This window comes from Chelonia mydas, chromosome 9 (genome assembly GCF_015237465.2).
Source record: "Chelonia mydas isolate rCheMyd1 chromosome 9, rCheMyd1.pri.v2, whole genome shotgun sequence".
NCBI lineage: Eukaryota > Metazoa > Chordata > Testudines > Cheloniidae > Chelonia > Chelonia mydas.
The window spans coordinates 95,709,744-95,722,143 of NC_057855.1; the positions used below are offsets into that span (position 1 = coordinate 95,709,744).

The window sequence follows — 12,400 nt, forward strand, 5'->3', positions numbered from 1 at the left end:
CAGAAGCTCATTTTAATATACTAGGGATTTCCCCTGTTCCTAAAATTTATGCAAGCAACCTTTTATCAGCTTAGTAAATAATACAGCTTGAAGGTTTTCAGGTTTCAGATTTTTCAGCTGTTACCTTTGTTGCATTAGGGGTCTAGATTTCCCCTTAAGCCTAACTTACAAGATCTTTCCAAATGCTAACAGTTTTCATTTGCAGCTTTTAGGTGGTAGGATCTGCAAAGATTTTAGAAACCTTTTGTGTGTGGAATAAAACACTCAAGTGCCATCAAAGGAATTGAGTTGTTCAACTTTCTGAATGCCAAGCTGTCATAAATACCCTAGAGTTCAGAGCGGGGAAGGAACCTTGACACAAGTGCTAAGATGGAGGATGTTTGACCTGTTAACCATGGTGCTATCAGTCTGTTCCCCACAGACTCCCCCATGCCTCCCCCCCCACTTTTTATTAAGTTTAGCTTTTTAGATGCTGAGTCAGCTACGGAAAACAATTGACATCAAGTCCATCAGAGCATTTTGACACAGGGCAGATGATTTCCTTTCTTTGTCATGTGTCTCAAAAACGAGCTATGCATAAATGTTTTTATATATCTGCTCTCAACCCATTTTGACTAAACACCATCAGAAGTTGACTTCTACCATCTAAGTATTTTGACATGTGCTGACGCATTCCCCCTTTTCTCCTCTGGTACATGAGTCAAAATATTTTAATAAGGGCAGCACAGTATGCTTTACATTTAAATTCTTGTGACCATTGCCTTTTGGTGAGCTGCTACTTGGGAAAGCTCTTCAGCATCACGGTAATCTGCATTCACCTGGCCCAGCACAGGAAATTCAGCCGCAAGTGTCCCACAAATTCCAAGAACTCCTTCTCGAGGGAACACACTGAAGAGGTTATCGCACACTGAATTAACAGGATTCTCCTTCCCATTGGGCTCATTCATGGGCTGTTCACATGTCCATGCTGGGCAGTAAAGGAAGGAACTCCCCTGAGTAGGCTACCCACACTGGCACGCTGTGCCTGGAGGGAGCAGATGAGCTGCTACTCCCCTTCCCATGCAGGTGGGCAAGGAACGAGCCAAGCTGATGCCAAGGGTGACGCGAGCTGTGCTGGGTAGAGGGGTAGTAGAGTTTCATTCTACCCCCAGCAAAGGAGCAGCTGGGGTGGTCTGCTCCTGGGAGAGCACAAACTATTCACTGCCTCTTACTCAGGGCATATGGGATGTAAGGGCTGTATAAACCCTTTGGTGTCTGATATATTCAGCACAGTGGCCCTTCCTTCACCACTAGATACTTTGTTAGCTGTAGTTTCCACAGTTTAAAAAAAAATAAATCAAAGACTCGATTTTATTTGTTTGTCAAAGCTGTATATTAACCTTCATGCCTGAAAATGCTCAGCTGTTTAAGCCGTCTGCTCAGAGATGTGCTGACCTGATGCCAACAGTTCAGGTCATGCCAATGAGATTCCCATTAATGGTGCTACAGAAACTCTTCCACCGAAAGTTCAAGTGCGTGAATCCATTTGTCAGGAGGGAACATTCTGTCACTGATGGGTGGAGTAGCTGTGAGCCCAGCTGCACTGATTTTTGCAGAGCCATGAAGCTCCAGACAGCTTTCTTTAATGTCTTGGCTCGGATGAAATCTGGAACCCATCAGAGGAAGCTCTCCACACCCAACGGCATCCACCTACCAGGGTTATTGGCAGAACCTATAATCTTTGATTCCAACAGGAGGAGCTATTTATCTCAGCCACATTAACACCAATGAGCTCGCTATGGGGAGGGTAAACTCCGAGTGAAGGAAGCTCAGAGCTGCTCCAGACGGTTCAACCTGCTGGCAAGACCAGGCAAACAACCCTCTCAAAGCAGAGCTTCCATTAATGATTTGATTGTCGCTGGGCTTTTCTACTGGCACTTTACTTTGAGAGAGGAGCGAGTGGAGTTGCAAATGACCAGAAGACTTTGATTTAGGCCCCAAACTGAAGCAGCCACCAGGAGGGCAAAGGGAAGTAGGAAAAGGGGCATAAGAACATGGGGGGGCAGGGGGGGCCTTTATGACCAGAGGGAAGAAGCCATGAAGAGGAAGCCACAGGACGAGCACACAGCATGGGGGAGGCCGAGGAGGAACCGCTGCAGCAGAGAGGAGCAGCAGTTTTTCAAACAAGCTGAGGAGTTGGAGGGTTTCCCTGAGTAACCCACTGGTCAGCCCCTTCTGTGCCCAGTACACAAAGGACACGGGTCTGGTGCATCTCGCTCTGGAAGTTGCTGTCTCAGCCCCTGCTGCTGGACACAACGTATCTGCATTTTGCACATGTGAGGTTATTTTTTCCTCTCTAATTCTTCTCACATATCAAAGCGGCAAATAATCTAAAATTCACCAGAATGTAAATATGCACCTCCCGCAACCCCCAAGCCCCTGCACCCACATACAAACTCTTCCCCTGCTTATTGGGAGCACTGTCCTTGGCCTATGTCTTCGCGATGGCAACTAGGCTGCCTCCCCACCGCCTAGAAAACAGCAACAGTGAATTGGGCATAGATCTGGCAGGAAGAGCTCCTTTTGTGAGGCTTCAGGTGGTGAGATATATAAGAACAGCCATACGGAGTCAGGCCCTTGGTCCATGTAGCCCATATTCTGGCTTGCCACAGTGGCTGGTGCCAGGTGCCCCAAAGGGAATGAACAGAACAGGGAATTTCAAGTGATCCATCCCCTGTCGCCCATTCCCAGCTTCTGGCCGTCAGAGGCTAGGGACACCCAGAACGTGAGACCCTGACCATCTTGGCTAATAGCCATTGATGGCCCTATCCACCAAGAACTTACCTAATTCTATTTTGAACCCACTTATACTTTTGGCCTTCACCACATCCCCTGGAAACAAGTTCCACAGGTTGACTGTGCGTTGTGTGAAGTAACACTCACATTTGATTGCTGCCTATTAATTTCATTGGGTGCCCCCTAGTTCTTGTGTCCCGTGGTAAATGACACTTCCTTTTTCACTTTCTCTGCATCATTTGTGATTTTATAGACCTGCCTCATATCCCCCCCCACCCCCATATTGAGCAGATGTTTTCAGAGAACTACCCATGACGCCAATCTAATTTTCTTGAATGGTAACAGCTAATTTAGACCCCATCTTTTTGTATGCATATTGGAAAACACAATCCCAATTATACATTACTTTGCACTTAACATTGAATTTCATCTGCCATTTTGTTGCTCAGTCACCCAGTTTTGTGAGATCCTTCTGAAAGTCTTTGCAGTCTGCTTTGGGCTTAACTCTCTTGAGTAATTCTGTATAGTCTACAAACTTTGCCACGTCACTGTTTACCCCTTTTTCCAGATAATTTATGACTATCCTTAGATATACAAGCATAGGCCCTGATTCTGAAAAAAACTTACACATGTTATACCACTCACCCCTTATAGAGCATCCTCTCATAGCAAAACCCAGCATTGCCATGCTCTGCCTCAGTTTCCCCACCATAGTTTTCAGCCTACTTTTGCCATAGCAATGACTTGGCCCTTCAGCTAAGTCATTAACAAGTGTCCACCCCTTCCAGGGAAGCCCAGTGCAAATCAAACAACACGTAAAGTCTTTCCCCCACTCTCAACTGGGCCCAGCCCCTCCTTCTCAAGCGGTCTGTTTTTTCTTCTCTAATTCAAGCACTCTTTGCCCCCCCTCTCTAGGATCTGCTTTCACCCTTCCCAGGCTCCTTGCCAGCTCTCCCATCAACCCCTCCTAGGCTCAGCCCCCCCCCTGCACTTTCCCAAACAGCCACTCGCAGGTCTTCCTACCTAGAGTCTGCCACAGGCCTCTTTCTGCTCCTTTCTCCACTCAATTCTGCTGGACTTTCCTCCTTTGTCCCTGAGTTCTAGTCCAGCCATTAGCCGCTAGCTCCTTGGGGACTCAGTCTTTACCCATTTCACCAGTTTCTTTGGGCTTTAGTGCCCCACTCATTCAGGTTTGCTCAAACCCACCTGTTTTCTCCCCCCACCAGTATTCAATTGCTGGGCTTTCCTCCTCTTAAGTCCCACACCCTGCACAGGTGTAAGAGATAGGGCTGACTGGCCACAGGCCACCCTGTTCCAAAACGCTTAACTTTTTTGCAGGATCAGGGCCTGAGGCAGAATAAGGGGCCAGGAAGAGTTCCCATTAGGAGAGATGTTCAAAAACACAACACATTTTTCCTAAAATTAAAAGAGAAAGAAAAAAGTCCCCTAGCCATTCTCTGCCTTTTAGAGGTGGGGCCAATGTCAAAAACTGACATTTTGATTTTTTATTTTTTTTTTAATTTGGGGAGAGGGTCAAAATTTGAAAAAATTGACTGCCCTATGACTGGAAATGAAAAACAGAGAAGGGGGTGTGTGGAAAAGGTGGACATTTCATGCAAATTTTGTCAGGGTTTTTTGGGGGGGGGGGGAAAGGGGGGTTGGCAGGGGTCAAAATTCAAATTTTTGTTGAAAAATCAAAATTGAGACAATTGTGACCAGCTCTACTTAGATTTGTTGATCTAGCTACATGTTTTGTATACATGTGTTTCTTGAAAGCATGAACCCAGACTTAGCTGATTAAAATGCATAATGAAACAATTATCTACTCTCTATACAGCTTCTTCCATCCATGACTTCCCATATGCTCCTCTACCTGGGAGAGGCAAAATGTTGTGCTCGCTCCACCGGTCTGAGAGGGTTCCAAGACCGACATTATCATTTCTGACTGGAGGGCTCAGCAGATTGGTATGGGACAGCGTCTTTCATCTCTGAGTCATTTGTTCAAAATCACCATGAGTTGATAGTGACTGAAAACTGTTCCCCTCCAACTGGTTGCTGCATGGTCTCTGTGAAATGTGTTTGGTGGTCTCAGTTTGAAAGAACTACTGGTGTCTTTCTGGCATTTTCACCAGCGATTGAATAGGCACTGACACTGAGCTAAAGGGCTAGTGTTGAAGCTGTTAGGGTGGTTATGTAGGACTCCGGCTTTGTCCTTGGCCATGTTGAGGTAGTATGGCCTAGTGGATAGAGCACACTGGATCGCAACTGGGACTCAAGACCTGGTTCTGCCACTGACCTGCTGGGTGAGGTTGAGCCAGCCACTTCACCTGTCTGTGCCTCAGTTTTCCCATCTGTAAAGTGGGTATAAGGATGCTGACCTTCTTTGTAAAGCACTGTGAGACCTATTGATGAAAAGTGCTGTCAAAGAGCCAGGTATTTATTACTATTATTGAGAGTAAATAGAGCACTTTAATCCTCAGCTCTCTCCATTTATGAGCAATACATTCTAATCTCCCCACACACTCACCCACACCACAACAATTTGACCACTCCTACTCCTGACCTCTGCAAGGTATTAAATATGAGATTGGTAGGATTCAAAGAGAGAGATCAGTGGCACGTAATTTGGCAAGTAAGTTCTTGTTACATTGCTTATTATGCACCATAAACAGGGACTCTGCTCAGACATGACATAGAGAGGCTAAGTAAGGTGACAAAATAAAGAGAGTCTCACAAATATATGGCTGTATGCATGCCCATTGGCTCCTAGGGAGAAACAGACTCCTGGCCATTCAGCAATTCTACACTCAACCAAAGGCCCCAGTTTAAAGGAATACATTAAAAGTCCTGGGCAATCTTGGTGAAGGGTGTGATTTTTCCAGGTGCTGAATTCATTGAGACACTTAACCTGGGCTGACTGTGTGAAAGGCACACCCAGCTCCCATCCAAAGTCCGGCCCTACTTTCAGTTGCATCTCCCAGGAGGTTTTCTGCCTCCAGTCCTGCTACTGCCAGATGTTCACCGCTGCTGTAACTCACTGCAACCTGGAGCACACCCCGGCGAGGCAGAAGGGTCTCAGGCACTTATACCCCCATCTATCCCAGTCTGTCGTGTCTGCAGACCCTGCCCCTCCAGGACTAGGACACCCACGTGTGGGAGGCCATGCTGGTCCCAATGCAGATTGCTATAGGCATCTGGAATCTGGCTACCCCAGACTACTACAGGTCCACGGCTAACCAGTTTGTTGTTGGCAAGTCCCCAGTGCTGGGATTGTGGTGGTGGAGGTTTGTGAGGTGATCAGGACTGTGATTTACACAAAGGTTGTGGCATAGGTGCCGACTCTGTTGGTGCCCTGGAGCTCAAGAACCCACTGAAAAAAATTGGGGGTGCTTAGCACCCACAGGCCCGGAATAATCTTTTTTGGGCCCTAGCACCCAGACCTTGGCCCCCCTCCTGCTCCACCCACGCTCCACCCCAAGGTCCCGCCCCGCTCAGCCTCTTCCCCCTGAGCCCCGCCCACCACTCTGACCACAGGCCCTGCCCCTGCTCGGCCTCTTCCCCCCCACCCCCCCGCAGCCTCACCCATGCTCCGCCCTGAGACCCCACCCCTACTCAGCCACTTCCCCCGAGGCCCCACCTGCTGTTTACACAGTGGGGAGGGGGTGGAGAGGAGCAACCACTGGCAAAAACAAAAGTCAGCCCTTCTGGGTTGTGGGCATAAACAATGGCCCTGAAATAATTTCTGGTTTGGAGAGAATGGGCTTCCCAAACTGAGCAGGGGCTATCGACAGACCTCATGTGCCCATAATATGCTCACCACAAGGAGCACGAGTACAGAAACTACAGAGGAGACTACTTCAGCATTATGCAGCCTCTCGTCAGCCAGGAGGGCAGGCTCACAGACACGAGCACTGTCAAGATGCATGTTGTCAGGGTGTTCCAGAGCTCAGGACGTTACCTTCGTGAAGAATGTGGGACATTAGTCCCATCAAATCACGTTATTATAAATGGAGTCACCATCCCCACTGGCATTCTAAGGGACCCTGCGTGCCCCTTTTTGCTACGGCTAATGAATCTATGCCCTGATCGCCGAAGGCCTGGCGAAAGGAGGTTTGACTACACAAGCAGTTGTTCCCGAAGGGTGGTTGAATGTGCATTTGGCAGATTGAAATCCCCGTGGCGATGCTCACAGAGCCATTCGCTGCCAGTATCACCATCGCCACCCATTGTTTTTGCCTGCTGGGGTCTGCCCAATGAGTGCCAGGACACAGGTGAGCCACTGTTCTAGGAAGGGACTCAAGACACTGCTGGACTGCAAAGCCAGGACACACAGCCAGCAAGAGCAGCTGTTGTTAGCAGAGCAGGATCCATGCACTCAGTGGAAATCAGGGATGCTTTGTGCTCTGACATAATGGGTTTGCATGGTCCAATGGGTGAGGGGGGAAACGAAATAGAAACTGTGTGTACAGTGATCTGAACAAACAGGGAATGAAATAGTATTTGTATTATGCATTTTGTGCACTCAGGCCCTGTACCTCAGCACGCAGTTTATACAATCATAGGACTGGAAGGGATGTCGAGAGGTCGCCTACCCCAGTCCCCTGCACTCGATGCGGTGTGGTGGTACATGTGGAATGTTGCATGCAGTTTATAAAAACTGGCCCTGTACTCAAACGCACAGCTTAGTTGTGCGCTTGATGTTTTAAAAGTAATGGGCTTTTGATGCAATTTAAACTTGTCACGTACTTCAAAGCAGAGCTTAAGGATTGCTGCGCTGACGTTCCTCCACAGTAAATGTAATAAACTGTGATAATGACACCTTAGTAAATATGGGACGCTTTACTTGTGAGCAGTCATGTAACAGAAACTCACGCTGTTAAAAACCTGACAGGCAAGCCAGCTGCCAGCAAACAAAACCAGTGCAGAGCCCAGTGAGTGGCGGATGTGAGGAACTGCTGCGTACAATGGGACAAAACACGCAGGCTGCTCAATAACTGTCACTATTTCGGCGTGTCCACTGTCTCTCTGTTCTGCTTGGCCCTTCTAGTGTGTTTCATGCCCACTGGTGGACTGGAGGGGGGACACAGCTGGTGATCCAACTATTGGTCATTCCTTGTGACATAGGCCACCCAACCCCAGTATCGTCCAAAGGGTGCCTGGGCTACAGGACGCGCTAGCATGGAGGCGACTCAGGCTGTGGGGCTGGAGCAGGATGTACAGCCTGAGCTGGAGCTTGCAGACTCATTGCCATGACTATGAGCATCCTCTCAAACAGTTCTTTCTGCTGCATTCTAGCTTCCTGCCTGAGTCTACATTCCTGCTGCAAAAACTCCTCTGCCCATCTCTCTTCATGCCGTCCAGCTTCTCTCTCTCCCTAGTTTTTCAGCTGCTGGGTGGCCTTCTGCAGGATCTCACTCATCATTTCATCTTGGACTTGCTTCCTTCTTGCCCACTGCACCACAGTCCGCCCCCAAGGCTCCCGGTTGCTTCTGCGTGCCCTGCAGAAGTAGAAGGGCCTGCCAAGGCAAAAGAAAGGATCTCTCATTGTCTGAGCATGAGGGGGAAAAGGTTAGAGTGCATCTGTTGCACCGGGAGGGGCTGTTGCAGTTCAACATCAAAAGACAATACTTATCATGGGGTTTTATTTTTTTTTCTTCACACTAAAAACATCTCGTCAGCACAACTTCAGACATCCTGGTGAGCTGCACTTTACAAATTCAACTTGAATTACAAATCCACCATTTTCCCTTGGGGTTGTGTGGAGTGGATACCTCTGGTTTTTACTGTCTTTTTAGGCAGGGCAACTACTGGAAAACATTATAGCTCCGGAGGTTACTGACGGGCAGCATGAACTTCTGTTTCAAGCTGTGGGAGCCAGCTATCTATGCTAAAGAGCTATTAAGGTGTTTGCTGACTGACCAGCACAGTGCCGAATGGAGGGGGGTCATGAGCTACAGAAGCAGATCCAATAAGTATTCCCTCCCCCGAAATGTAATTGATCACCTGGAGTTCTTATTCTGAGTTAAGTACCCAAGCCTAACCAGCCAGGTGTGGGTTAAAATCTATGAGTAAAACACAAGATGCTGCATTAGGTTGGAGACATATTACAGCCTTCTTGAAACACCCAGCATTCATTGGCACCCACGGACTACACACCATGTCCTCAGGACAGTTTGGGTTTATAACACAGAAAACATGCAATCCAGAGAGGCCCCCGCCCCGGGACAGTCAGGATTCATTCCTAAGGTCTACACCCTCCACCCCGCACACTCCCCATACTGTGGGATACCCAGACGAGCAGCTCAGGATGGTCCAGCATGGCCAGCTCAGACAATGTGGTGTACTAGCAGGGAAGGCAATGGAAGGCTCTTCATTGTACTGCCTCTACCCATCTTTGTAATAATCTGAGTAGCTAGTAAAAATCTCATGAAAACTGCTTGTGTAACTTTTGTTTGAAGTTCCTGGTGTCCATTTAGCATTCCACAAGGGAGAGACCGGGAGGCAGGGCACGGGCGTGAGTTCTGTCATTAACAGAAACATGCCACAACCCCTGGGTTCTAATAATAATTTCACTGAGTCACCTTTCCATTTGTATGTGAACAGCAGCTAACATGAAGGCAGAAACATACCCAGCTCTGGCTCCAGCTCTACTGCTGTGGGCTGCTCCCCAGGGCTGTCCTCAACCAAACAGCTCCTCCAAGTAAAGTCCAGGACCTGCTGTAGTTCCACTGGTACCATAGCGTCTTCAGGGACCAGTGCCGAGAACCAGGGTCACTTCTCCCCTTTCAGCTGGTTACTATCCTGGGGTGCTTCCTGCCTGGGTGTAAGGGTAGCGTCCCTGCTTAGCAGGCTGTCATGCACCACTGTGGGTCCAGTACTTGCTGAATTGCCCAGAACTCCATCAAATTGCTCATAGAAGAGGCAGGTAAAAGGAAAGTTCCCAGAGAGGCTTTTACTATCCCTGACCTTGCAGGAGTAGGGTTTAAACTGCTTGATTTGCTCTCTGCACTGCTGAGTGGTTCGGTGGATCCCCAACACCACAAGCTTCCTCAGGATTTCTTTGTCCACATGCTCATTCTTGGACTTTTACTGGAGTCCAACGTCTTGCTCACCTCACAGCAGAGTTCCGCCTGTTCCTCTGGCCAGGCAGCAGCAAGGTCATAGATAACACAGGAGACTGTTAAATGTGTTTCCAGGTAAGTGCTCAGTGTGGGAAGGAGGTAAACTCTGATAAACTGCATTTTAACTGTATTTGAACCAAGTGAGATTACTTCAGTTTCCTGGGAATCAAGTAGATAGTGTTGGGGTAGAAGGACAAAAAAAACACAGGCCCAGGGGATTGGGGGACAGCGTTGGCAGAATCGCCAGACATGAGTCCATCGGGACTCAGGCTCACACTCAGCCCCCTGGGTAGGTACTAGGTCCAGAGTTCTGAGGGCTTGCTGACTGGAGTCAAAGATTTGTGTGTGGATGGCAGGAGGGGTTGGGCTCAAACTTGAGTCCGAGCCCCAGTTTACAATGCAGTACAGCTATGGCCTAAGAGCCTCTGCAGAATTCCATTGTATACACTTACAGGGTCTCTCTCTCTCTCTCACACACACACACCCCTTCTCATCAGGAGGGTCTGGATTAATAGCTATGTTGTGCGGGTTTCCTGCTGCTGAGGCTTAATGATTCTTACTACAGGTATAGTATGAAATACTAACAAAGCAGTGAAACTAAACTTCCAGAAGTACTTATATTGCTTTGTTCATCTACTTGCTAATTTGCCAAGGTCAGCCATTTTCAATCAGTTTTGTAGGGGCCTAATCCAAAGTTCATTGAAGTCAGTGGATATCCTTCCATGAGGTTCAATGGGCTTTGGATCAGGTCCCTAGTTACTAATGTGTATTGACCATGTTCTAATTTTCAGCAGGCTAGAAGCCTACTCTCAGATACTGAACATCAACAAACTATCAGGATCTAGAAGTATATCCCAGATCAAAACCATACCAGTGCGAAACACCCAATGCCCCCCACCCCACCCCGCACTCACATACAGAGACAAATATTCCAGCAAAAAAACAATTTTAAAAGTTCCACTCATCCAATCAGGGAACAGAAACATCCCATGTGGACTATGTGTCCAATCAAAAGTCTTGAATTTTGAATATCAAACTGTCATGGACAAGCAACAGCCCAAGAATTAGAAGGATTCCTTTCTCCCCTCCTTTGTCTGTCTTGTCTATTTGGATTGTAAAGAGCAAGGACTCTTACTATGCATACTTGCTGCACCTAATACAGTAGAGGCCAGATCTTGGCTGATCACCACCATAACACAAAGGGGAAAAAAAAATTCATGGAAGTTGGTCGGCTCGCAACTTAGAGTAACAAACAGATTCAAGAACATCCCTGTCTGTGAACAATCCATGAACTCAAAGAGACAGGCAGACTTTGTCCTGTTATCTATTAAGAAGTATTTGCCCTGCCTTAGTTATCATGAGACATCCACTGAGTATAATGTAACTGGAGAGCACCTTGACTCCATGAAAGAACAAGCAGATGATTTTAATGAAATGTCTAACATAACTTTCCTTGGTGGCTCATGCTACCATTGTGCCTCCCATTTGAAAGCCCCTTCCATCCCCGCATGGAGTGCAATACTGCAGATCAGAAGCAGTCTGGTCTAAGAGTTCAAAACTCAGGAGTCACAGCCCCCGAGAATCATGAGACTGGCTTAAAAATCATGCGATTTTAGAAAATAATAAATTTTAGGTGCCTTCCAAATAAGTTTCGGAGCCTTTAGGGCTCACAATTTCAAGCTTTTCTATGAATGTACCCATGAGAGCTAGAAACTTACTTTATTTTGATGAGAGCTGAGTTTCCCACATATTCACATGACTCTGGGACCTGGGGCTTTAAGAAGAATCACCAGACATCACAAGATTTGCAGTGAAACAGAGTTGGCAACCAGATGGGTGAAAAAAATGAAAACTGCATTTGAACTGTTGCCTTTTCCTCTCCACGGGCCATGAACAGATGTCACTTTTTATTAGTGCCACAAAATGTGTTCTGCCACAAGCCAAAGTCGGATGGTGATACGGAGTGGAAAGGGCTTTGGGGCGTTTCTTTCCCTCCTTATAGCCATATGGACAAAAAGGAAGAAACTGTCAGTTTGGATATTGGTACAAAGCCTTCCATGCAATTCTGATTACAGGGCAGGATGAGTGACTGCTTGAGACGAGCAAAAAACTCTGCAGCAGTAAATCAAAACATAGAAATTGTTTCACACAAGGAAGAAAATGATGCTAAGACACGAGGAGGAGGAAGAGGAAGGACAGAAGAGGGGTTGATCAGGTCTATTGCTCCTTTGTGCTTGCCATTCTGCTTTCCCATCTCCCCCTTCTCTTCTGCTTTCTTGATGGAACCAGATGGGTAACACTTTATGAGATTTTCCCTGTTTTTCCCCCATTGAACCTGCTTCCCACTCAGACCCTGCAACATTATAGGAACATTTTTCCCTTCCTTCGTGACCAATAGCTAATCGGCAGCTGGAGTTGCATGGTGTTTTAGGGCAATGATGGCTCCTGGGAAGCCATCCGGGATGGAATGGGCTCTGCTCAGATTGCTGGGGAAGCCAGTTAGT

The 12,400-nt window shown here is 47.4% G+C and overlaps 1 long non-coding RNA gene across 1 annotated transcript in view; it reads right to left on the minus strand.

The window, feature by feature from the left end:
* Positions 1-4,048, minus strand: part of LOC122461819 — a 30,799-nt gene extending 26,751 nt beyond the window's left edge. Inside the window, exon 1 of the long non-coding RNA XR_006284018.1 lies at positions 3,799-4,048. This is a non-coding gene — a long non-coding RNA (uncharacterized LOC122461819). The remainder of the gene's footprint in view (positions 1-3,798) is intronic.
* Positions 4,049-12,400: the final 8,352 nt, after the last annotated feature.